We start from the raw sequence: 24,722 nt of genomic DNA, 5'->3' as shown, positions 1-24,722 counted from the left end.
CAGCTGATTTCTGCTCAGCAAAGAGGTTTGGTGAGTCTTCAGTACATGGACTCACCAAAGATCAGAGATTGTCAGTGTTTGACAGCTTCTCAAAGCTGTCAAACGTTGACAATTCATCTGTCAAAAATTTTTGACAGATGAAACGTCACACGCTGATGTTCTCTGTCACTGGCTTTCCCTTAATTGGCCGGCTAATCCCACAGGGCGGGCTTAACAAGGTCAATCAAGGAAAAATAGCGTGGGTTGGCCGGATGTCGTTGGGGGCGAGACTGAAACCTGACAACCAGCAGTCCCGCCCCCAACACGTCCCCATTGATAATATCTAGCCCATAGAGTCATAACAGCACAGAAGGAGGCCATTCAGCCCATTGCGTTCGTGCCAGCTCTCTGTAGAGCAAACCAGTCAGTCCCACTCCCCCACTCTATCCCCGTAGCCCTTCAACTTTATTTCACTCAAGTGCCTATCCAGTCGCCCCTTGAAAACATTGAGTGTGTCCGCTACCACCACTTCTGTCGGCAGCGAGTTCCAGGTCATCACCACTCGCTGCGTAAAAAAGTTTTCCCTCACGTCCCCCCTGTATCTCTTACCCCAAACTTTAAATTTGTGTCCCCTAGTCCTTGTACCATCAGCTTGTGGGAACAGCCGTTCCCCGTCTAGCCTATCCAAACCAGTCATAATCTTGTACACCTGCAGTGCCGAATCTGCCCTGTTTATAATGAGGGACAACTTCAGCTGCAGGTGCATGGCATTCACTCTCAAGCACTTTTCCCAAATCCGTGATTACAAATTTAATGTTACTTTGCAAGCATGAAGTTTGCACAACCGTAGTTAAAGGAAATTGGTAGTTGCACCTTTACCAGTCTGGTCACAGATATTCAGGGAGAAAGAAAAAAGGAAGACTTGCAATTATATAGCACCTTTAAAGCTCCCTGGATGACAAAAGAGTTAGAGAACAAAATGAAGCAGAAAAAGAGCGCGTATGACAGATGTCAGGTTGAGAATACATCTGAGAATCAGGCTAAATATAGAAAGGTCAGAGGAGAAGTGAAAAAGAAAATAAGAGGGACAAAGAGAGGGTAGGAGAATAGAATGGCAACTAACATAAAAGGTAATCCAAAAGTCTTCTATAGGCATATAAATAGTAAACAGGTAGTAAATGGGTGGGGCCGATTAGGGACCAAAAAGGAGACCTACGCATGGAGGCAGGGGGTATGGCTGAGATGTTAAGAACATAAAAAATAGGAGCAGGAATAGGCCACTTGGCCCCTCGAGCCTGTTCCGCCATTCAATAAGATCATGGCTGATCTTGGGCTCAAAGCCACTTCCCAGCCCGCTCCCCATAACCCTTCACTCCCTTATCTTGCAAAAATCTGTCTATCTCCACTTTAAATGTATTTAATGACCCAGCCTCCACGGCTCTCTGGGGCAGAGAATTCCACAAATTTACGACCCTCTGAGAGAAGAAATTCCTCCTCATCTCAGTTCTAAAAGGGCAACCCTCTATTTGAAAATGAGTATGTTGCATTTGTCTTCACCAAGGAAGAAATACTGCAATGGAATAGTGAAGGAGGAGGTAGAGGAGATATTAGATGGGATAAAAATTGATAAAAGAGGAGGTACTAGAAAGGCTGCCTGTACTTAAAGTAGGTAAGTCACCAGGACCAGACGGGATGCTTCCTAGGACGCTGAGGGAAGTGAAGGAAGAAATTGCGGAGCTACTGGCCATAATCTTCCAATCCTCCTTAGAAATGAGAGTGGTGCCTGAGGACTAGAGAATTGCAAACGTTACACCCTTGTTCAAAAAAAAGGCTGTAAAGATAAACCCAGCAACTACAGGCCAGTCAGTTTAACCTCGGTAGTGGGGAAGCTTTTAGAAACAATAATCCGGGACAAAATTAACAGTCACTTGGACAAGTGTGAATTATTTAAGGAAAGCCAGCACGGATTTGTTAAAGGCAAATCATGTTCAACCAACTTGATCGAGTTTTTTGATGAGGTAACAGAGAGGGTTGATGAGGGTAATGCGGTTGACCGTGGTGTACATGGACTTCCAAAAGGGTGTTCGACAAAGTGCCACATAATAGGCTTGCCAGCAAAGTTGAAGCTCATGGAATAAAAGGGTCAGTGGCAGCATGGATATGAAATTGGCTAAGTGACAGGAAACAGAGAGTAGTGGTGAATGGTTGTTTTTCGAACTGGAGGAAGGTACACAGTGGCGTTCCCCGGGGTTGGTACTTGGATCATTGATTTTCGTGATATATATTAATGACTTGGACTTGGGTGCACAGGGCACAATTTCAAAATTTGAAGATGACACAAAACCTGGAAGTATAGTGAACAGTGAGGAGGATAGTGATCGACCTCAAGAGGACATAGACAGGTTGTGGAATGGGCGGACACGTGGCAGATGAAATTTAACGCAGAAAAGTGTGAAGTGATCCGTTTTGGTAGAAAGAATGAAGAGAAGAAATATAAACTAAACGGTACAAAGGGGGTGCATGGACAGAGAGACCTAGGAGTATATGTGCACAAATCATTGAAGGTGGCAGGGCAGGTTGAGAAAGCAGTTAAAAAAGCATACGGATCCTGGGCTTCATGAATAGAGGTATAGAGTATAAAAGCGTGGAAATTATAATGAACCTGTATAAAACACTGGTTCGGCCTCAACTGGAGTACTGTGTCCAATTCTGGGCACCTTACTTTAGGAAGGATGTGAAGGCCTTAGAGAGGGTATAGAAAAGATTTACGAGAATGATTCCAGTGATGAGGGATTGCAGTTACGTGGATAGACTGGAGAAGCTGGGGTTGTTCTCCTTAGAGCAAAGGAGATTGAGAGAAGATTTGATAGAAGTGTTCAAAATCATGAGGGGTCTGGACAGAGTAGACAGAAGGGTCGAGAACCAGAGGACACAGATTTAAGGTGATTGGCGGAAAAACCAAAGGTGACATGAGGAAAAACTTTCTTACGCAGTGAGTGGTTGGGATCTGGAATGCAATGCCTGAAAGGGTGGTGGAGGCAGACTCAATCATGGCTTTCAAAAGGGATTTGGATAAGTACCTGAATGAAAAAAAATTGCAGGGCTACGGGGAAAGGGCGGGGGAGTGGGACAAGCTGAAGTGCTCTTGCAGAGATCTGGCACGGGCTCGACGGGTCGAATGGCATTTTTCCGTGCTGTAACCATTCTATGATTCTTTCACGACTTACATTCAATGAAGTACTATTTGAAATGTAATCACTGTTGTAATATAGGAAACACGCAAAGCAAGTTCCCACAAACAGCAGTGAGATAACGACCAGATAATCTGTTTTAGTGATGCTGGTTGAGGGATAAATACTGGCCAGGACACCAGGGAGAACACCCCTGCTCTTTTCCGAAATAGGAACTTTTATGTCCACCTGAGAGGGCAGAGAGGGTCTCAGTTTAACCTCTCATCCAAAATACAGCACCTCCAACAGTGCAGCACTCGCTCAGCATTGCACTAGCGTGTCCATTATAAAAGATGTAATAGCAGAGCACTTGGAAAACAGTGACAGGATCGGACAAAGTCAACATGGATTCACAAAAGGTAAATCGTGCTTGACTAATCTACTGGAAAAAAATTTGAGGATGTAACTGGTAAAATAGATAAGGGAGAACCAGTGGATGTGGTGTATCTGGACTTTCAGAAGGCCTTCGATAAGGTCCCGCATAAGAGATTAGCATGTAAAGTTAAGGCACATGGGATTGGGGGCAAGGTATTGACTTGGATAGAGAACTGGTTGGCAGACAGAAAGCAAAGAGTTGGAATAAACGGGCCTTTTTTCGAATGGCAGGCAGTGACTAGTGGGGTACCGCAGGGATTGGTCGTTGGACCCCAGCTATTCACAATATATATAAATGATCTGGACAAGGGAACTAGATGTAATATCTCCAAATTTGCAGACGACACAAAGCTGGGTGGGCGTGTGTGCTGTGAGGAGGATGTCAAGAAACTCTAGGATGATTTGGACATGTTGGGTGATTGGGCAGAAACATGGCAGATGCAATATAACGTGGATAAATGTGAGGTTATCCACTTTGGTGGCAAAAACAGGAAGGCAGATTATTATCTAAATGGCAATAGATTGGGAGAAGGGGAAGTGCAACGAGACCTGGGTGTCCTTGTGCACCAGTCGCTGAAGGTAAGCATGCAGGTGCAGCAGGCGGTTAAGAAGGCAAATGGTATGTTGGTCTTCGTAGCGAGAGGGTTTGAGTACAGGAACAAGGATGTCTTGCTGCAGTTTTACAGGGCCTTGGTGAGACCACATCTTGAGTATTGTGTGCAGTTTTGGCCACCTTATCTGAAGAAGGATGTTCTTGCCATGGAAGGAGTTCAGCGAAGATTCACCAGGCTGATACCTGGGATGGCAGGAATGACGTATGAGGAGAGATTGGGTCGATTGGGCTTGTACTCGCTGGAGTTTAGATGAATGAGAGGTGATCTCATTGAAACTTATAAAATTCTGACAGGACTGGGCAGACTAGATGCAGGAAGGATGTTCCCGATGGTCGGGGAGTCCAGAACGAGGGGACACAGTCGAAGGATAAAGGGTAGGCCATTTAGGACAGAAATGAGGAGGAATTTCTTCACCCAGAGAGTGGTGAACCTGTGGAACTCTCCACCACAGAAGGTGGTGGCGGCCAGTTCATTAAATATATTCAAGAAGGAGTTGGATATATTTCTTAAGGCTAAAGGGATCAAGGGGTATGGGAAGAAAGCAGGGACCGGGTACTGAATTTGGATGATCATCCATGATCTCATTGAATGGCGGAGCAGGCTCGAGGGGCCGAATGGCCTACTCCTGCTCCTATCTTCTATGTTTCTATGTTTATGTTTCGATGTGTCAGTCTAGATTTTGTGTTCAAGGATCTGAAGTGGGACCTAAACCCACAACCTTCTGATTAGAAGACAAGTGTGCTACCCACTGAGCCATCGCTGACACCTATCTAGGACCCTGTAGGATAGCATTACCAAAAGTGTATTGTGGACCTGTACAAGGGGATAAATAGATCTCTTCGCCTGTGGTCAGCCCCAAATGTAATGACCCAGCCAATGTTGCATGTTTGTATTTGACTTTACTGGCCCTTTTGTTCAGAAGCATTGAGTGAAATTCCTATTTCACAGGATTTTGTTGTCTCCAATGACAAGTGCTAATGATTGTTGATAAGTTTTGGTTTCTATTGATAATGCTTTTACTGTCTGTTGCAAGCCTTTAGTATAAAAGAGGCATCAAATACATGATCATATTCAATGAAGAAAAATGTTGTTGAAGGACTAAAATCAATACGGCAAAGTCATAAATCATTGGGATCCAACAAAAGTAATAAAACAAAACAAAAACAAAACTTTAACAAACTGCCAATAAAATGATTTAGAAATGTAACAACAGGGATGCATCGGCAATGATTAACACCACAAGAAAAGTCTCTACAAAGTGAAACAATGATCAAAGTGGCTCCACAACAAAAGGACTTGCTACAAAGAAATATGGGAACAGGGAAAGATTATAACTAAGGCTCTGAAGATGAATCAAACATGGCAAAGACAAACCACCATCAGATAGATTAACATCTCCACTTGTCAGTCGAAGGATTAATGCGCAGCAGTAAACCTCACACTCGGGGTGCAATTATGTAGCAGGAACAATCTATAAGATAGTGTGTTCCTTCTCACTCAGGCATTTTGAACTGTCCTGCATTGAGAGCCCAAACCTGGAAGGATTCCTATGTTGGTGCTGAATGCAAGAAAATGCTCGAAATCATCCATCTTTCATAAACCAGGCACGGTACGATGCACAATAAATATTTGGTGTTAGAACTGTATTCAAATTGAATCAGTTCAGAAGGATCTCAAATGCAACCACCATATTTTAGGAATCCCAAAGTACATAACTAGCCATGATATTTAAAAAAATCTTACATCTACACACGCTTCCTGTCTGCACAACTTGATGTTCTGTCGTTATGTTTTTGTCACACTTTTGCTGTTAACCGTTACCATTATAAATTCCAAAGTTTATGTTTATAATGGGTTTTGCCTATGTAAACTTGCGAACATATGGAGCAATGACGGACAGGGAAAGATCCTCTGGTCCATCCAGCCTGTCCCACATAAGTGAGATACCTGGTGTATCCCAATATACACTCCCCAACCCATCGAAAACCATGGGATCTCCTGGGAGAAGCGAAAAGCCAGGTAAAAACCCGGGCCAATTTGGGAGAGAAAAATCTGGGGAATTCCTCTCCGACCTCCTTAGGCGATCAAAACTAGTCCAGGAGATTCTGGCCATGATAATTCGATGCGGTACCTACCTTTTGCAAGAGGTGATCTCCGCCCCAGCCAGAAACTGGTCCAGCTGTTGCTTGAAGAAATTCAGCGCATTCGCATCCACCGCACGAGCCGGCAGCCTGTTCCGGGGTCAACTATTCGCTGGGAAAAGAACCGCCTAGATCTGGCCATGTACAATTTGAAATTGTGACCCCTGCTCCTCCCTAACCTATTTAATAAACAAACTGTCAACTCGAACACAATGTATTCCCCTTATCATCTTCTAAACCTCAATCAGATCACCCCAAAGTCTACATTGAGTATACAGCGCAGAAACAGCAATCCAGCTCAATTGGTTTATGCTGGTGTTTGTACTACAAATAGAGTTCCAGCTCTTTTAGCCTATCTTAATAACTAAGATGCTTTAAACTGAGAATTAGTCTAGTGGCCCTTCTCTGCACCCTTCCCAAAGCCTCAATATTACTAACCATATGAGGAGACCAAAACTGGACACAGCATTCTAACTGAGGGCTGACCAAGTTCTTGTGAAGGACAAAATAGTATGCTTTGTCTTATAGTCAATTGTTCTATAAATGCACCCTATTCGCTCTTGCTATCGCTTCACGGCGTTTTTCATGAACCTTTAGAGAGCTATGCACTAGAGCACCTTTCTTTCTTTCTTTCTCCACTTTAAAAAAAATTAACTTATGGGATCTGGGTGTCGCTGGCAAGGCCCATCCCTAGTTGCCCTTGAGAAGGTGGTGGTGAGCCGCCTTCTTGAACCACTGCAGTCTGTGTGGTGAAGGTACTCCCATAATGCTGTTAGGTAGGGAGTTCCAGGGTTTTGACCCAGCGATGATGAAGGATCGGCAATATACTTCTAAGTCAGGATGATGTGTGACTTGAAGGGGAACTTGGAGGTGGTGGTGTTCCCATATGCCTGCTGCCCTTGTCCTTCTAGGTGGAAGAGGTCGCGGGTTTGGGAGGTGCTGCCAAAGAAGCCTTGGCGAGTTGCTGCAGTGCATCTTGTAGATGGTACACACTGTAACCACAGTACGCCGGTAGTGGAGGGAGTGAATGTTTAAGGTGGTGGATGGGGTGTCAATCAAACGCTTTGTCCTGGATGGAGTCGAGCTTCTCGAGTGTTGTTGCAGCTGCACTCATCCAGGCAAATGGAGAGTATTCCATCACACTCCTTACTTGTGCCTTGTAGATGGCGGAAAGGCTTTGGGGAGTCAGGAGGTGAGACACTCGCCGCAGAATACTGAGCCTCTGACCTGCTCTTGTTGCCACAGTATTTATGTGGCTGGTCCAGTTAAGTTCCTCGTCAATGGTGACCCCCAGGATGTTGATGGTGGGGGATTCGGCGATGGTAATGCTGTTGAATGTCAAGGTGAGGTGGTTAGACTATCGCTTGTTGGAGATAGTCATTGCCTGGCACTTCTGTGGTGCAAATGTTACCTGCCACTTACAGCAGGAAGTTACAAACTGACAGACAGGTTATGTGACTGGTCAAAACTGTGGCAGATGGAGTTCAATGTGGGGAAGTATGAGGTCATCCATTTTGAATCAAAAAAAACAAATCGTAATATTTTCTAGCAACTTTGGAGGAACAAAGAGATTTGGTTGTCCAGGTGCACAAATCATTAAAGCTGGTGCACAGGTACAAACTGTAACCAAAAAGGCTGGAATAAAAAGTGAAGAAGTTATGTTCAGTTGTACAGAGACTTGGTCAGACCTCATGTGGAGTACTGTGTGCAGTTTGTGTCACGCACCTCAGAAAGGATATATTGACCGTGGATATTTAGTACAATGCAGATTCACAAGAATGATATCAGGGCTTAAAGGGTTAAATTATGAGGACAGCTTGCATAAACTTGGCTTGTATTCCCTTGAGTCTAAAAGTTTGAAGGGTGATCTAATTGAGGTGTTTAAAATGGCACAGGCTCGACGGGACGAATGGCCTCCTTCTGTGCTGTAACCATTCTAGAATTCTATAAATGGATTCAATGGGATAGATACAGAAAAGGCTATTTCCTCTGTTGGGGGAATCTAGAACAAGAGGGTATAATCTTAAAATTTGAGCTAGGTCAGTTAGGAGTCGAATTAGGAAGCATCTTTTTTCACACAAAGAATAGTGAAAATATAGAATTCCCTCCCCCAAAAAGCTGGGTCAATTGAGATTTTCAAAACTGTGATTGACAGATTTTTGTTGGGTAAGGGTATCAAGGGATATGGATCAAAAGCGGGTAAATGGAGTTGAGGAGCAGATCGGCCTGATCTAATTGAATGGTAGAATAGAATGGAGAAGATGAATGGTCTACTCCTGTTCCTATGCTCCTATGTCGCTACTTGAATATAATTTGGATCCACTTTGCCCTGAATCTACACTTGCATGCTACAGGATAAAAATCAGCAAAGCCAGGGGACAATACAAGCTCATGCACAATTGTTGAAAAGTTTGTGACTTTAATTTTCTGGCTGCAGATATATCCCGGTGTCAGATGGCATTGCTGACCTCTATGGGCGGGTTGAGATGTCAGCTTTTGGACCATTCCGAATGAATAGTAATAGTATTTACCAGTCCTGTTGATTCATATGTTCCCCCAAAAAAGCCCAGCCGTGACCAGAAATTGGGAAAGCTTGCTTGGTTGGGAGGTGCCATTTACTTTTATTTGTTCATAAATACAGAGGGAGAAAATGACTCTTGGGGGATGCTCACATGCCACGAGAAGTACCAGTCCTGTTTATTTATATTACAGTGCCAGCGGTGTAATATAACTGCATGAATAGCGTGTGTGGCCAGGAAAAGCATGTAGAACACTATCTTGCAATTCATTGCAAGAGGCTAGAAAAAAATCTACCTTTGAGTAAAAGCATGCTATCTTTATATGTAAATTAAGATGAGCTTGCGATTTATTTTTAATTAGATCATGGTGAGATGGGTATCAACACTGTGATTGGCAAACACAACACTGTACAACTCTCAGTACACTCACCGAGAATGTTAAACAGGATTCTTAAATCCTGTTTATTTTTTCTCTCTCAACGCTTTCTAATGGCTGCATTGATCAAGAATTCAAGCATGTATTGATAGTTTTACCAGGATTTGTCTTATCCTTGTGTCAATTTTCTCACATGGTTTTTTTTCCAGTTTTTTCTGCTGCTCTCCTGTAAGTGCAGCTTCAAGGCGAAGTGCAGTTCCACAGTTGCTGGCCACCATTCCATGACCTTGGCCAAATATTCGACAGCAAGTACTCACAGCGACGCTGCCCCCACTCGATGTCAACACATCTGCCCATGAGCACAATTTGGAACGCCGATTGCGTCCAAGCCGGAGAATCTTGCCCCATGTGTTATGTAGCACCTTCAATGTAGTAAAACGTCCCAAGGTGCTTCACAGAGGTGGAATCACACAAAAATGTACAACGAGCCAAAGAAGGAGGTGGAAGCAGTGCGGGGGGGGGCGGGGAGTTCTCCTGAATGAGAAAAGCTTGGAGAAGGTATAAGAACATAAGAAATAGGAGCAGGAGTAGGCCATCTGGCCCTTCGAGCCTGCTCCGCCATTCAATGAGATCGTGGCTGATCTTCTACCTCATCTCCACTTTCCTGCACTATCCCCATATCCCTTGATTCCCTTAATATTCAAAAATCTATTGATCTATGTCTTGAATATACTCAACCACTGAGCCTCCACAGCCCTCTGGGGTAGAGAATTCCAAAGATTCACAACCCTCTGAGTGAAGAAATTTCTCCTCACTTCAATCCTAAGGAGAGAAACTAGAGAAAGAAACACCAATAAACATAGTGTGGCCTACTCAGCTGCAAAAATATAGAGCAGACTTGAGGCTTAGTAACTATAACACTCAAAAGTATAGTTTCAAAGGCAATACTCTGAATGGAAGGAACACTGAAGACACGGTGGGGGTGGGGGGGGGGGGGAGTAATTTTGACTTTTGGTGATATCACCTCAGCTACCTGTAACACACCTCTCCCGATTTTCGTTCAGGACAATGAGGGGTGTTTAATGTCCGAGTTGATAGCAGCATATAAAAAGGTGTTCACACACCTGTCATCTCAGCCGGGGACCAGAAAGGGAAGAACCGAGCATTTTACACTATCGGCAAAAGTCAAAAATAGCGCCTTGTGCTGCAGTTTATCTGTGGCTTTAAAATATGAGATCATCATGTGGCCTCAAAATATGCTACGGACTTTGTTGATTTGAGGTATAGTTGTAATATAGTTAGCTGTGTTTCTAGAGAGAAGGGATATGGTGAGAAGATGACCGCCTACTTCCACCTCCGTAACATCACCCGTCTCCGCCCCGCCTCAGCTCATCTGCTGCTGAAACCTTCATCCATTCCTTTGTTACCTCGAGGCTCGACTATTCCAATACTCACCTGGCTGGCCGCCCACCTTGCACCCTCTGTAAACTTGAGCTCATCCAAAACTCTGCTGCCTGCATCATAACTCGTACCAAGTCCTGTTCACCCATCACCCCTGTGCTCGCTGACCGACATTGGCTCCCAGTCCGTCAATGGCCCAAATTTTAACATTTTCATCCAAGTTTTCAAATCCCTCCATGGCTTTGCGCCTCCCTATCTCTGTAATCTCCTTCAGCCCTACAACCCGCCGCGATCTCTGCGCTCCTCCAATTCTGGCCTCTTGCGCATCCCCGATTTTCATCGCTCCACCATTGGTGGCCGTGCCTTCAGCTGCCATGGCCCCAAGATCTGGGACTCCCTCCCTAAACTTCTCTGCCTCTCTTTCCTCCTTTAAGACACACCTTAAAACCTACCCCACCTGTCCTAATGTCTCCTTATGTGGCTCGGTGTCAAATTTTGTTTGATAACACTCTTGTGAGGAACCTTGGGATGTTTCACTATGTTAAAGATGTGATATAAATGCAAGTTGCTTGTTGTAGTGTGGGTGAGGTTGATCTATCAAAGATGGACAGACTTGATGGGCCTAATAGTGTTTACCTACATCTAAAGATTCTTATGTTCTTAATGTTACTGTCGACCTATTTTTTTTCGGATCCACTGAGAAATAAGAACATAAGAAGTAGGAGCAGGAGTAGGCCATACAGCCCCTCGGTCCTGCTCCGCCATTCAATAGGATCATGGCTGATCCGAACTTAGACTCACGTCCACTTCCCTGCCCTCTCCCCGTAACCCCTTATTCCCTTATCAGCTAGGAAACTGTCTATCTCCGTTTTAAATTTATTTAATGTCGCAGCTTCCACAGCTCTCTGAGGTAGCAAATTCCATAGATTTACTACCCTCTGAGTGAAGAAGTTTCTCCTCATCTCAGTTTTGAAAGGGCAGCCCCTTATTCTAAGATTATGCCCCCTAGTTCTAGTCTCACCCATCAGTGGAAACATCCTCACCGCATCCACCCGATCAAGCCCCCTCACAATCTTACATGTTTCGATAAGATCGCCTCTCATTCTTCTGAACTCCAATGAGTAGAGTCCCAACCTACTCAACCTTTCCTCATACGTCAACCCCCTTATCTCCAGAATCAACCGAGTGAACCTTCTCTGAACTGCCTCGAGAGCAAGTATATCTTTTCTTAAATATGGAAACCAAAACTGTACATAGTATTCCAGGTGTGGCCTCACCAGTACCCTGTAAAACTGAAGCAAGACTTCCCTGCTTTTATACTCCATCCCCCTTGCAATAAAAGCCAAGATTCCATTGGCCTTCCTGATCACCTGCTGTACCTGCATACTAACCTTCTGTGTTTCATGTATCAGGACCCCCAGATCCCTTTGTACTGTAGCACTTTGCAGTTTCTCTCCATTTAGATAATGCTGCCTGTTCATTCTTTTTATCTTTGGGAGCTAAAGCAGAGTATGATCTGGTAAATCTGAATGCCAATTTGGATTCAGAACAATGTTTTTACTTCATCGAATCTGAAATATCAGATTCCGTTCTCTATGGAACAGCTTTGGGCTTTTTCAGCTGTTTTGACTTCTTTGATGCTGCATTTAGCCCATCACCAAAATCAACACCGTCTGAATAAGCAGAAAATAAAAAGGCGCAGGGAAATTTATCTAAGTGGAAGCAATTCAAATCAATCTGGTTTCAGAAATGAGTTCAGTGCTCATCATTATCAGTTTCCAAAGCATGTTTTCTCATACTGTGCTCATTTCCATTTCTCTTCTCCCCCCGCCACCCGCGCCCTCCCCCCACCAACACCCCACCCCCTCCTTCTCCATTTTCTTCCTTTTCTGGTCTGCAGCTGAGATGGCAGGTGGGTGAACTGCACCGAGGCCATTGTCCATTACCCCCGGTGGTGGCCGGAGGTTGTCCCACTCTGGACGGTGCTCTGTGCCTCCTCTTGGTGACATGACCGGAATTGGTGGGCTTAGTAGAGTGGGGAATCTCCCCATACCCCCATTTCATGTGCCACGCACTGGAACCCCTGTACGCCCCAGCACCAAACTAAGCTTCTGATGGATTTAACTGCACTCAGTTTAAATGCACAAGAAGTTCGTCAAAACTTTTCCAGGACACTCGCTGCTTTGGACGTTTTCTTTCGAAGCACAGAATCATAGAAATTACACTGCAGAAGGAGGCATTTGGTTCATTGCACCAGTGCTAACTCTTCAACTGGAGCTACCTACTCTAATCCCTTTTCCCCACCCTTTCCCTACATCCTTTTATACGTTCTTCTCATCAAAAACTTACCTAATTCCAATACAAATAATAATATAGCCACTGCTTCGGTTGCTACTTATGATAAAGCATTCCATCTTCTAATTACCCTCTGTGTGAAATAAAATCTTTCAAATTCTCAAGTACAAGAAGGTTCCATTTGTCACGAATTGATCCCACCCTTTTTTGAATATCCTTTAACTTCTTATGTGCTTACAAAAGCCCTCACAGCTTCATTTTACGTGACTGCCTGTCTATCATACTCCCTCTTGGTCTTCCTAATTTAATGTAATTTATATTGTAATCCTATTTGATTTATGGTTTTATTAAAATAATTTTCCACAGCTCATTGCCTGCATTTCCAGAGCCTTGCATTGTTTTCCTCTGAAGATGTAAGAGAACAATCAAAACAACATGACGGGTGTTGTTATACGCATCAGATCAATATGCTGTCTACACAACAGAAATTCATTGTATAAAGTGCTTTCAGAAGTTTTCACATGACAAGATGCTATATAAACACACATATTATTCTTACAGTCTTCCCTTCTTTTCTTAGGCAGTATTTAGCAATTAACTGGTGATAAGATTCTTGAAAGCTTAATCCAATGACTGATGTTTGTTTGCCAACAAAGCCTTGACAACGGAGTTCTCTCTGATCCCGATGCATTCCATTCATTTTAAGTTAGGAAAAGATCTGATGGAAATTGCTTTCCTGTGGGAATATATTGTTTGTGTAAGTCCATTAAATGTATGGTTGTCAACAATGCTTTAAGTAGACAATTAGCAATATTGCTGCCAAAAAATGGGAGGGTGGGGAGGAAATGGTCTTCGTTTTGCCTGTTTTCCATGCGTAAAATGAGGGCAACAAGGACCAATTTCAGGGTGCCACATCCCATGTCTGATCTGCGCCTGGAGTACGGGCGCCGCCATGTTGGTAAAGGCGGCTTCGTGTAGCGCCCATCTGAAACAGGCATTCGGTCTCTTGCAATGCAAGTCAAATTTAGGCCTTCTCCCAGAAATTGGTTAAAAATTAGGTGAAGCATGGCCTGGGCATGTTCCGACTAGATTTTCCAGGTCTACAGCAGCCTAACCAGTGGTTCTTAAACACTAGACGCCCCAAAGTAAAGGTAGGTAAACTTTCTTTTACTTATCTTTCTGTAGGGACAGGAGGAGCATTCTAGCTCCTGATCCTCCCAGCACCACAGCAAGCCTCTGGCCCCACCACCGGTCTCCAGCTCCACGCCACACCCCCCCATCCCTCAGGATTTACTGAACGTTGCTGCTGACGTGGCAGCCTGCCCACATCAGTTCCATGGCGACTGGCGAGCTGCCTCTAGAAGCGTGACAGGTCCCCTCGCTCGCCGGTAGTATTACAACGAGGCCCGAGGCCCAATTTCTGTTGATCCTCAGGCCTTGGAGTTCAGATGAGCGCTGGAAGTACACCGTCATTTATGCTCCCGAAAATGGGCTGTAACGAATTTCTAGCCCTATAAACTGGAAAGGGGGCTCTCCCAATCGCTCAGTGAGCTTATCTCCTGAGTAGCTAAACCAAAAGGAAGATTCAGAATTCAATTCACCAGCCTGTGCTGTTAGTAGAATCACAACACCTTTGGGTTAAGAGAGGGAAATCAACCAGGGTTTGTACTCCTGGTCTCTATTCAGCAACCCTCACTGAAAGTTTACAAGGACAGCGTAGTGCTCAAAATGTTTCCACTCTCCCCCCCACCACCCCCCGCCCGCACCCCCCGCCCCACCACCACCACCACCACCACTCCTCCATCCCACACACACTTAAATAACCTGTTGACACTCACCATTCAGGCTCATCCAGTGTCTTGAAACTATATACCAGTAAGAATTCAATGTGGTAACTTTGACTTGGCGCGACAGTGTAAAATGGGTGATAGCGGATCAGCAGCCCACGTTACATCTCTCCTGATTTTTACTTCCATTGATTTCGATGAAACATTGGGAGAGATACAAGACTGGCCGCCAATTCACTATCACCCGTTGCACATTATCCCACAAAGTCAAAATTACCCGCAATTAATTCATGTGAGGAGAGGAAGAGTGCAACTGGCGAAGTGTGGGGTGGGGTTGGGGGATTAGGGGGAAATAAATAAATAAACACCAATTAGTCCATCTCGCTTCTCAGCTGTTTTGATCCATATTCACAGATCACTTTTATCTCCTCCTGCTTTGGTGCCACACCCTTATCCTTCTACCACCTACAGGGAATATCATATGTTTCTGATCTACTCAGTAAAATATTTATTATTCATAATCCTCAATACACACTCTCCATGTTTGATTTGTGAAAAATATAACCTCATGTTGAGACCATATTTTACAGTAACGTGCTGGATGGAAGGATCCCTACTGTTCCACCATATCAAAGTAATCACCCAGGACTTATTTTTCATCAGTATCTGTAAGAGGTGATCTAATTTTATACTTTAAACTCCAATTATCATGATTAAAAAAGTGTAATAAAGCAATAGATTATCTACAATAAAATTAACTATAATTTGTCATGCCTTATAAATTGTGTAATATTGTGGCATAGAAACATACCTGCACACTTCAGTTATAGTGCTTAGATAGAAGCTTAAAATTGGGGTTTATAATTCCAGACATAAAAGATTTTAATTGCAGTGAAGTACTTACAACAATGAGTAAAAAAAAATTATGTTGGATCTTATGATGTCCAGTAAAATATAATGTTCTGAATAATTTGCTAAGTAATTAGTTCATAGCACTGGTTCCTAAAATGTTTACAATATCCCACAGCATTGTTTTGAACAGATATGCTATAAGGTTTGATTAAGGGCTGAGGAAATATGTTGTATAGTCCTCGAGGTGAAGAGTGACTGTATTGGCAAATGGAATATTTTCCCAGGTCTTGCCCCAGTGGCAGGATCACGTGTTGGCAGGTTAACCCATCCTGCAGCAACAGGCAGATTCAAGTGTTTGAGCTTGTCTTAGTTAATGACACTCTACCCTCCCTCCACACACCCTCCCCACCCTACCATTCAAGTCAGGAGATTGTGGGTTTGAACCAGAAACCAGGCTTTGAGCTCAAAGTCTAGGTGACACTCCAATGCACAAGGCAGTTCTGCACTGTTCAAGAGCTGGCTGGCCATCAGATGAGATAGTAAAGCAAAGTGCTGTCCGCCTGTTTTAGTGAAATTTGAAGATCCAATTGCCTTATTCAAAGAACAGTCATTCTCCCATTGTCCTAACCAACAATCCTTCCTTAAGTAATATACCATCAAAAATAAAGCATTATAGTCATTCTTCCCATTTGGGATATTGTTTGTGCAGATTGCAGGTAAATGTGGCATGAAAACTGTCACTGTACTTTAAAAATAAAACCTTGTGTGCAGCACTTTGAGGTGAATGAACATTTTAACCTCAGGCGCGAGGAGAGCGGGCGGGGTGCGGGGGGAGGGAGACTCGTCGGCGTGAAACTTGGGCCATTTGAACTCCAGAGCCTGGCTGGTCTTCCGCCCAAACCCGGCGAGAATGTGGACACATTCCACATTTAGATGTGGACCTTTCAATGTTCCAAGTATGGACCTTTCATCAGAGTGTTTCCAGCATTTTCTGCCAATGATAAAAGTTTGTCAATGAAAGCTGTGAAACTCTATAGCCATTTGCATCCACTACCGAGTAGTGTGTGTAACTGTGTGACTACAAGCACCTATAAATGAATAGTTGATCAACCCCTACTGCATCAGCCTGATGTTTCCATTTTGCACAGACACTGTCCGTATGGAGTCTGTGAGTGAGATTGTCCCATTAGTGCCAATTAGCTCTGAGTTATAGACTGTTTTGCGCTATGAAAGCAAATCCTTTGGGAACTGAACTGAGTCTACCTAAACTCATTTCCCTCGGACGTTTAACAGCCAGCAGAGAGAGGAAATTCTCATCCCATCTGTCAAAGCTGGAGTCTATACATGAGTCCCCGAGAAAAAAAGGACAGTGTTCTAACTCTTCCACCAAGTTTCTTGTAAAACAACTAATAAAGAGTTGTGTGCTACTTCATTGTTACGTAAAGAGGTTTGAAAGTGTACCGATGGATGTGGCAATAAGTGCACTACACCAACCATGGTTTGTACCTGACAATGTAAAGCAGGCAAACTCCACATTTCTGATCATATGTAGGACTTGACTTATCCTGTGTGTTAAGAGCAGACATTGAAAGTGCAGAAAACAAGCATCTTTTTCTCATTCTCCCTCCAACAGCCTTCGCACAGTGCGAGAGTAAAAAGCGGAGAGGCAAGCCTTCGACTTCACAAGGCTCTGCCGCAGACCTGGTTTCCTGGCTCCCTAACGCACAAAGTTAAAGGTGCTTTATGACTTTAAAGCTATTGCAAACCAAACACTGAATATATGTCTTTTTGGAAACTGTGTCTAATAAAAGTACTTAACAAGTAAATCATGCCAAGAAAGGAAACAAAGTGAATTATAATGAGCCAGCTCCATACTAAACTTGGTTGAGACCATTTGTATACACTCATGATCCAAATTGTCTTGTCTAGCTATTTCTAGATCCTATACAATTATAATTATATTTGTTACATCTGTCACATCACAAAGTGTCTAAGGTATTAAAAAATAAAAAGGGTAATAATTGAATGCTGGTTTCTTCTGACCTCAAAGAAGAAATCTGCAATCAAACTGGAATAATTAACCTCAAATTGACCTCAGTATGCCTCTATTTACTGCAATTGTACTACGCGGTCTTAAAAAGGCAGGCCAAGCTAAATAGAGCATTGTACTTTACAGCGTATAATGTTTATATCATTATAAACATCCAAGTTACCATGAGCAATCCCTGCTCCTCCCACCACAGATCTGCTCGCATACATAAAATATGTAAAAGGCACACAAACATTTTCTGTCAGAAAGGATAAATTGTATTTTGCTATCCAAAGTTTAAACATACTTTTATCCTGTGGAGCTTGATGGGACAGTGATTTCTATCGTGATTTAGAACAACATAAATTTCTCCGCCTGGCTTAGTGAGTTTATCCAGTGAGTCGCTGAGCCATATAAAGCAGGAAGGTTATAGGTTTGATGTGTGGGCTGTGCTGAGTTAGCTGATCTGAGCTGGGATGACAGTCGAGCTATTGGTGGTGAAAATCAGCCAGGGTGAGGGCTCCAGCTGTGATCACCCCAATGTTGAAGTGACTTCCCAACATTCACATGAATAATGACTGCTTGGCTGGGCAATCAGAGTGAGATGGGCCTGAATCTGTAACCTTGCTAGGATTCAATGTTTCAGGAGGGCAGGGGAGAAAATTGGTGAGAGAAAAAAAAAAGTTAAATTTCAGTCAGGTGTTAGCTCAGTGGGTACAGGCACTGTGTTACTGAACCAGGTTGGTCAGGAAAGTCCCACAGTGGGACAGTGTAATTAGGTCGAACATTCCTTAGATAGGAAGGTTGAAACAAAAAATCAACAAAAGTTCCTGATCAGTATCCAGTGGTGTCTGCTGGAAAGTGAATGTGTGGGGATGTAATGGGATGAGGGTCGCCTGTGATGGTCACAACTGAATAGCCAGCTGGAACACACTGTGGCCATGAAGATGCAGAGAATAATATCCAAGTGTGAGTCATATAGGGAAAGGAAATTGGAGGAGGTGCAAAAATTTGAGATAGAAGTTCTTGTTTCAACAGTGCTTTGCAAAAGGTCTTCAAAAACAGTTGCAGGGAAATGACAATTGGGCTCAACATTCCCAGGTTAGGGAGGGAAAGGGTATCCAGGATCCAACTGCGGGTTGCTCTCTGAGAACCCCTACTGTTGGTACTTGTGTGGACACCAAATGAGACAGGGTTGGTCAAATGGCCTGCCACCACTCGCTTAAAAGGTTCTCAGGTGAATAAAGGTCACTTGGATGAAGTATCAGAGGACAGTTGCCTGTGGAATGCAAAGCCCAGCGAAGTGTCAGTCAATACTTTCAGGGGAAAAAAGGGGCAGTAAATCGAAAAGGGGGGAAAAAAATCAGAAACATTGTGATAGATTCCCTGCTGTGGAATAGAGAGCTTGTCTACAATCAGAAATTTCAAGCTTGCAGCCCAAAGGTTCTTGAATCTGGACAAATTATGTAGATGAAAATGCAACTTTGGCGGGGGGGGGGGGGGGGGGGGGGAATGACCCCCCTCAGGCAGATGCATGCATTTGATCATGAGATCCAAAAAAAACCACTGTTACTTACCGTATTAGAGATGCATGGTCGCGAACTTCCCAACCTGATCAAGCAGCATCACACTGAAACAACAGGGAAGCAGATATAAGTATTTTGCACTTATTTTATTAATATCTATCACATATTGAAGTTTAATAGTTTCCAAACAGCCTTTCTACATCAGTCTATCCGATCATCACATGGCTAATCGCCTCAGAGAATGGCTTTGAGCTCTTCTCTCAGATGTATGGTTACTTTGTTAACTTCAGCATGAGTAAAAGACGATAACTACAGATACTGGTGTTGCTGGAGTTTATGTCAGGGAGTACAGTATGAAAAGAACTTATTTTTAAAAAAGTGCAGTGGCTATATGCAGAGCGTTGGCAAATAGAAAAATCTTAATCTAATTTCCACCGTGGAAGACGTGAAGAGGTAGCGGTCAAATATGTATTTATTTAATCCTATTGATGAATATGCTATTATTCTGAAGAAAGGTTTTTGCGATTTCTAAAACCTCTGACACACATTGAACTAATTATCGTCAAGGTATGCAAAACAGAATAAAAGTGTAACATTTCCTGTGTGCGGCATTCTATCTGTATAGCTCCCGGTTAATTTGCAAACATTTGATTCACATTAAAATAACTCGTCTCGAAACGAAAAACAATAAAAACAATTTTTAGGGCATTGTTACACTGCCATTGCTGGTGCTGAGTGATCAGTGCCGGAAGACCGGAGTTGTACTGGTGCTCGTTTGGTACAGATCGTGGGAGAGCAGTGTCCATGCACTGGCTAAAACCAGCTTCTTCATTCCGATAGACTCTTGCGAAAGTGAGTCCTGATTCTGCCACTGGGATCAGAGAACTCATTTCAGCATTGCAAGCACGGAGTGCTGGCCACTGCCCAGCAATCCAAAGTAAGCAGGCGCCCGTGTAAACATACTTTAAGGCTGCCCGCCCAGCACACAACAGAACTCGACTCACCAGCAAAGAAATGGCAGTTAAAATGTAATATTAGTAGAGAGCAGACTGTCCCATTGGCTCTCCAACATTCAAATATTAACAAAGGAGATTGAGCAAGCCCAAGGTGATCCAAATGCTTGCCTTAAGAATGGTTTTCACTCTGGTTTCAGTTAAACCTCAACTGGAACAAAGTCCAAAATGATGTGTAGTACTTCCTTGAGGTTGTCTCTCATCTCTTTCTCGGGTGCATTACGGGTGACTTTGTACCCTGAATTACACAGCACAATTTGCACCGACTCACGGCTGCAACCTTGAAGCAAACTGTGTTATCTAACTAGACAGACACTTATGAAACCAAACCATGCCATCTGCCACTTAAGTGTCAAACATGATAGAAACATAGAAGATAGGAGCAGGAGTAGGCCATTCGGCCCTTCGAGCCTGCTCCGCCATTCAATGCGATCATGGCTGATCACCCAAATTCAGTACCTGGTCCCTGCTTTCTCCCCATACCCCTGGATCCCTTTAGCCTTAAGAAATATATCCAACTCCTTCTTGAATATATTTAATGAATTGGCTTCTACTGCCTTCTGTGGTAGAGAATTCCACAGGTTCACCACTCTCTAGGTGAAGAAATTCCTCCTAATTTCTGTCCTAAATGGCCGACCCCTTATCCTTAGACTGTGACCCCTGGTTCTGGACTCCCCGACCATCGGGAACATCCTTCCTGCATCTAGTCTGTCCAGTCCTGTCAGAATTTTATAAGTTTCAATGAGATCCCCTCTCATTCTTCTAAACTCCAGCGAGTACAAGCCCAATTGTCCCAATCTCTCCTCATACGTCATTCCTGCCATCCCAGGTATCAGCCTGGTGAATCTTCGCTGAACTCCTTCCATGTCAAGAACTTCCTTCCTCAGATAAGGCGACCAAAACTGCACACAATACTCAAGATGTGGTCTCACCAAGGCCCTGTACAACTGCAGCAAGACATCCTTGTTCCTGTACCCTCTCGCTACGAAGGCCAACATACCATTTGCCTTCTTAACTGCCTGCTGCACCTGCATGCTTACCTTCAGTGACAGGTGCACAAGGACACCCAGGTCTCGTTGCACTTCTCCTTCTCCCAATCTATTGCCATTCAGATAATAATCTGCCTTCCTGTTTTTGCCACCAAAGTGGATAACCTCACATTTACCCACATTAGATTGCATCTGCCATGCTTTTGCCCAATCACCTAACCTGTCCAAATCATCCTGGAGTTTCTCGGCATCCTCCTCACAGCACACACGCCCACCCAGCATTGTGTCATCTGCAAATTTGGAGATATTACGTCTAGTTCCCTTGTCTAGATCATTAATATATATTGTGAATAGCTGGGGTCCAAGGACCAATCCCTGCGGTACCCCACTAGTCACTGCCTGCCACTCGGAAAAAGACCCGTTTATTCCAACTCTTTGCTTTCTGTCTGCCAACCAGTTCTCCATCCAAGTCAATACCTTGCCCCCAATCCCATGTGCCTTAACTTTACACGCTAATCTCTTATGCGGGACCTTATCAAAAGCCTTCTGAAAGTCCAAATACACCACATCCACTGGTTCTCCTTTATCTATTTTACCAGTTACATTCTCAAAAAATTCCAGTCGATTAGTCAAGCACGATTTACCTTTTGTAAATCCATGTTAACTTTATCCGATCCTGTCACTGTTTTCTAAGTGCTCTGCTATTACATCTTTTATAATGGACTCTAGCATTTTCTCCACTACTGATGTCAGGCTTACTGGTCTGTAATTCCCCGTTTTCTCTCTACCACCTTTTTTGAATAGTGGGGTAACATTAGCTACCCTCCAATCCATGGGTACTGTTCCAGATTCCATCCAATGTTGGAAGATGATCAGCAATGCATCTACTATTTCTAGGGCCACTTCCTTAAGTACCCTTGGATGTAGATTATCAGGCCCTGGGGATTTATCCGCCTTCAATCCCATCAATTTCCCTAACACCATTTCCCTACAAATACTGATTTCTTTCAGTTCCTCCCTTTCATCAGACCCTATGTTCCCCGACATCTCTGGGAGGTTATTTGTGTCCTCCTTTGTGAAGACAGAACCAAAGTATGTATTTAATTGGTCTGCCATGTCTTTGTTCCCCATTATAAATTCCCCTGATTCTGACTGCAAGGGACCTACGCTTGACTTCAGCAATCTTTTTCTCTTCACATATCTATAAAAGCTTTTACAGTCAGTTTTTATGTTCCCTGCAAGCTTACTCTCATAATCAGACTCTCAATTTAAAATAAGTGAATTAGGTACAGCAATGCAGAAAACTCACTGGCTGTGGAGAGAGCAATTAGACTGTAGGTTTTGAAAGAAAATACAAAAGGAAAAGGCCATTTGCTCCATCAAGTCGGTCCCACCCAGTTGAGAGGCGTAAGAGCAGCAAGATGCTTAATAGTTAATGCCTTTGGCTAACCATAGTAAACTTGATCCCATATTTAGTGAATGAAGTTGTGTATTCCTCTCTGGAATCACGGGCACTGTTCTGTGATAACTCAAGTGATGTAGAGAGAAGCATACTATTTTTTAAAAGGTGTGAGACTAGTAAATGTTGGTATGCAGAGGAATTTGGGTGTCTTTGTACATGAATAACAGAAAGTTATCATACAGGTACAGCAAGCAATTAGGAAGGCAAATGGTATACTAGCCTTTATTGCAAGGGGGTTGGAGTATAAGAGTAAGGAAGTCTTGCTACAATTGTACAGGGCCTTGGTGAGACCACACCTGGAGTACTGTGTACAGTTTTGGTCTCCTTACCTAAGGAAGGATATAGTTGCCTTGGAGGGAGTGCAACAAAAGTTCACTGGATTGATTACTAGGATGAGAGGGTTGTCCTATGAGGAGAGGTTGAGTTGAGTGCACCTATATTCTCTGGAGTTTAGAAGAATGAGAGGTGATCTCATTGGAATGTATAAAATTCTTAAGAGGGCTGAGAGACTGTTTCCCCTGGCTGGAGAGTCTAGAATTAGGAGGCAGAGTCTCAGGATAAGTGGTCTGCCATTTAGGGCTGAGATGAGGAGAAATTCTAACAGGACTAGACAGACTGGATGCAGGAAGGATGTTCCCGATGGCAGGGGAGTCCAGAACCAGGGGTCACAGTCTAAGGATAAGGGGTAAGCCATTTAGGACAGAGATGAGGAGGAATTTCTTCACCCAGAGAGTGGTGAACCTGTGGAATTCTCTGCCACAAAAGGCAGTTGAGGCCAATTCATTAAATATATTCAAGAAGGAGTTGGATATATTTCTTGAGGCTAAAGGGATCAAGGGATATGGGGAGAAAGCAGGGACAGGGTACTGAATTTGGATGATCAGCCATGATCTCATTAAATGGTGGAGCGGGCTCGAGGGGCCGAATGGCCTACTCCTGCTCCTATCTTCTATGTTTCTAAGCATTGTGATTAGACACCACTCCCCCAGTCCCCATCAGTAGCCATGTAATCTCCTGGAACAGGCAAAACAAAGATATAAACCCAAAGCCAATTAAGGAACAAAAATCAAGGTTGCAAACAGTCTGGCTCAGCTTAAAACTGTTGCCGTGGAGAGGGTTATATAGAAACATAGAAGATAGGAGCAGGAGTAGGCCATTCGGCCCCTCGAGCCTGCTCCGCCATTTAATGAGATCATGGCTGATCATCCAAATTCAGTACCCTGTCCCTGCTTTCTCCCCATATCCCTTGATCCCATTAGCCTCAAGAAATATATCCAACTCCTTCTTGAATATATTTAATGAATTGGCCTCAACTACCTTCTGTGGTAGAGAATGCCACAGGTTCACCACTCTCTGGGTGAAGAAATTCCTCCTCATCTCTGTCCTAAATGGCTTACCCCTTATCCTTAGACTGTGACCCCTGGTTCTGGACTCCCCCGCCATCGGGAACATCCTTCCTGCATCTAATCTGTCGAGTCCTGTTAGAATTTTATAAGTTTCAATGAGATCCCTTCTCATTCTTCTAAACTCTAGCGAATATAAGCCTAATCGACCCAATCTCTCCTCATACATCATTCCTGCCATCCCAGGTATCAGTCTGGTGAATCTTCGCTGCACTCCCTCCATGGCAAGAACATCCTTCCTCAGATAAGGCGACCAAAACTGCACACAATACTCAAGGTGTGGTCTCATCAAGGCCCCGTACAACTGCAGCAAGACATCCTTGCTCCTGTACTGAAAAAGGTTGCAAGGGTACAAAGTTTGTGGTGGGGGCTGCTGATGATGGCTTCAGTTTTCCCAATGTTTAACTGGAGGAAATTGCAGCTCATCTAAGATTTGATGTCGGACAAGCAGTCTGACAAACAGTGTACATGTTTTCCTATTTCCCACACCACCCTCCTGTGTCTGAGGCTGAATCAGACTATTCGCTACCTTGGTGTCACATCTGACCTGAAAATAGCTTCCAACCACATATCCACGTCATCACGACGGCCGCCTATTTCCATCTCTGGAACATCGACTGACTCCACCCTTGCCTCAGCTCATCTGCTGCTGAAACCCTCATCCATGCCTTTGTTACCTCTAGACTTGACTATTCCAACACACACCTGGCCTGCCTCCTACGTTCTACCCT

The 24,722-nt window shown here is 43.8% G+C and overlaps 1 protein-coding gene across 8 annotated transcripts in view; it reads right to left on the bottom strand.

The window, feature by feature from the left end:
• tenm3 (teneurin transmembrane protein 3) overlaps positions 1 to 24,722 on the bottom strand; it is a 2,019,778-nt gene that overhangs the window by 1,596,151 nt on the left and 398,905 nt on the right. For all 8 annotated transcript variants that reach the window (XM_085979187.1, XM_085978950.1, XM_085979196.1 and 5 more), the window contains exon 2: positions 19,176 to 19,228. The gene's annotated coding sequence lies outside the window, so the exon portion shown is untranslated. The remainder of the gene's footprint in view (positions 1 to 19,175; positions 19,229 to 24,722) is intronic.

Source organism: Somniosus microcephalus, chromosome 1, assembly GCF_052327205.1.
Source record: "Somniosus microcephalus isolate GS21.2 chromosome 1, FLI_Smic_1.0, whole genome shotgun sequence".
NCBI lineage: Eukaryota > Metazoa > Chordata > Chondrichthyes > Squaliformes > Somniosidae > Somniosus > Somniosus microcephalus.
This window is presented reverse-complemented; position numbering and strand designations above follow the sequence as displayed.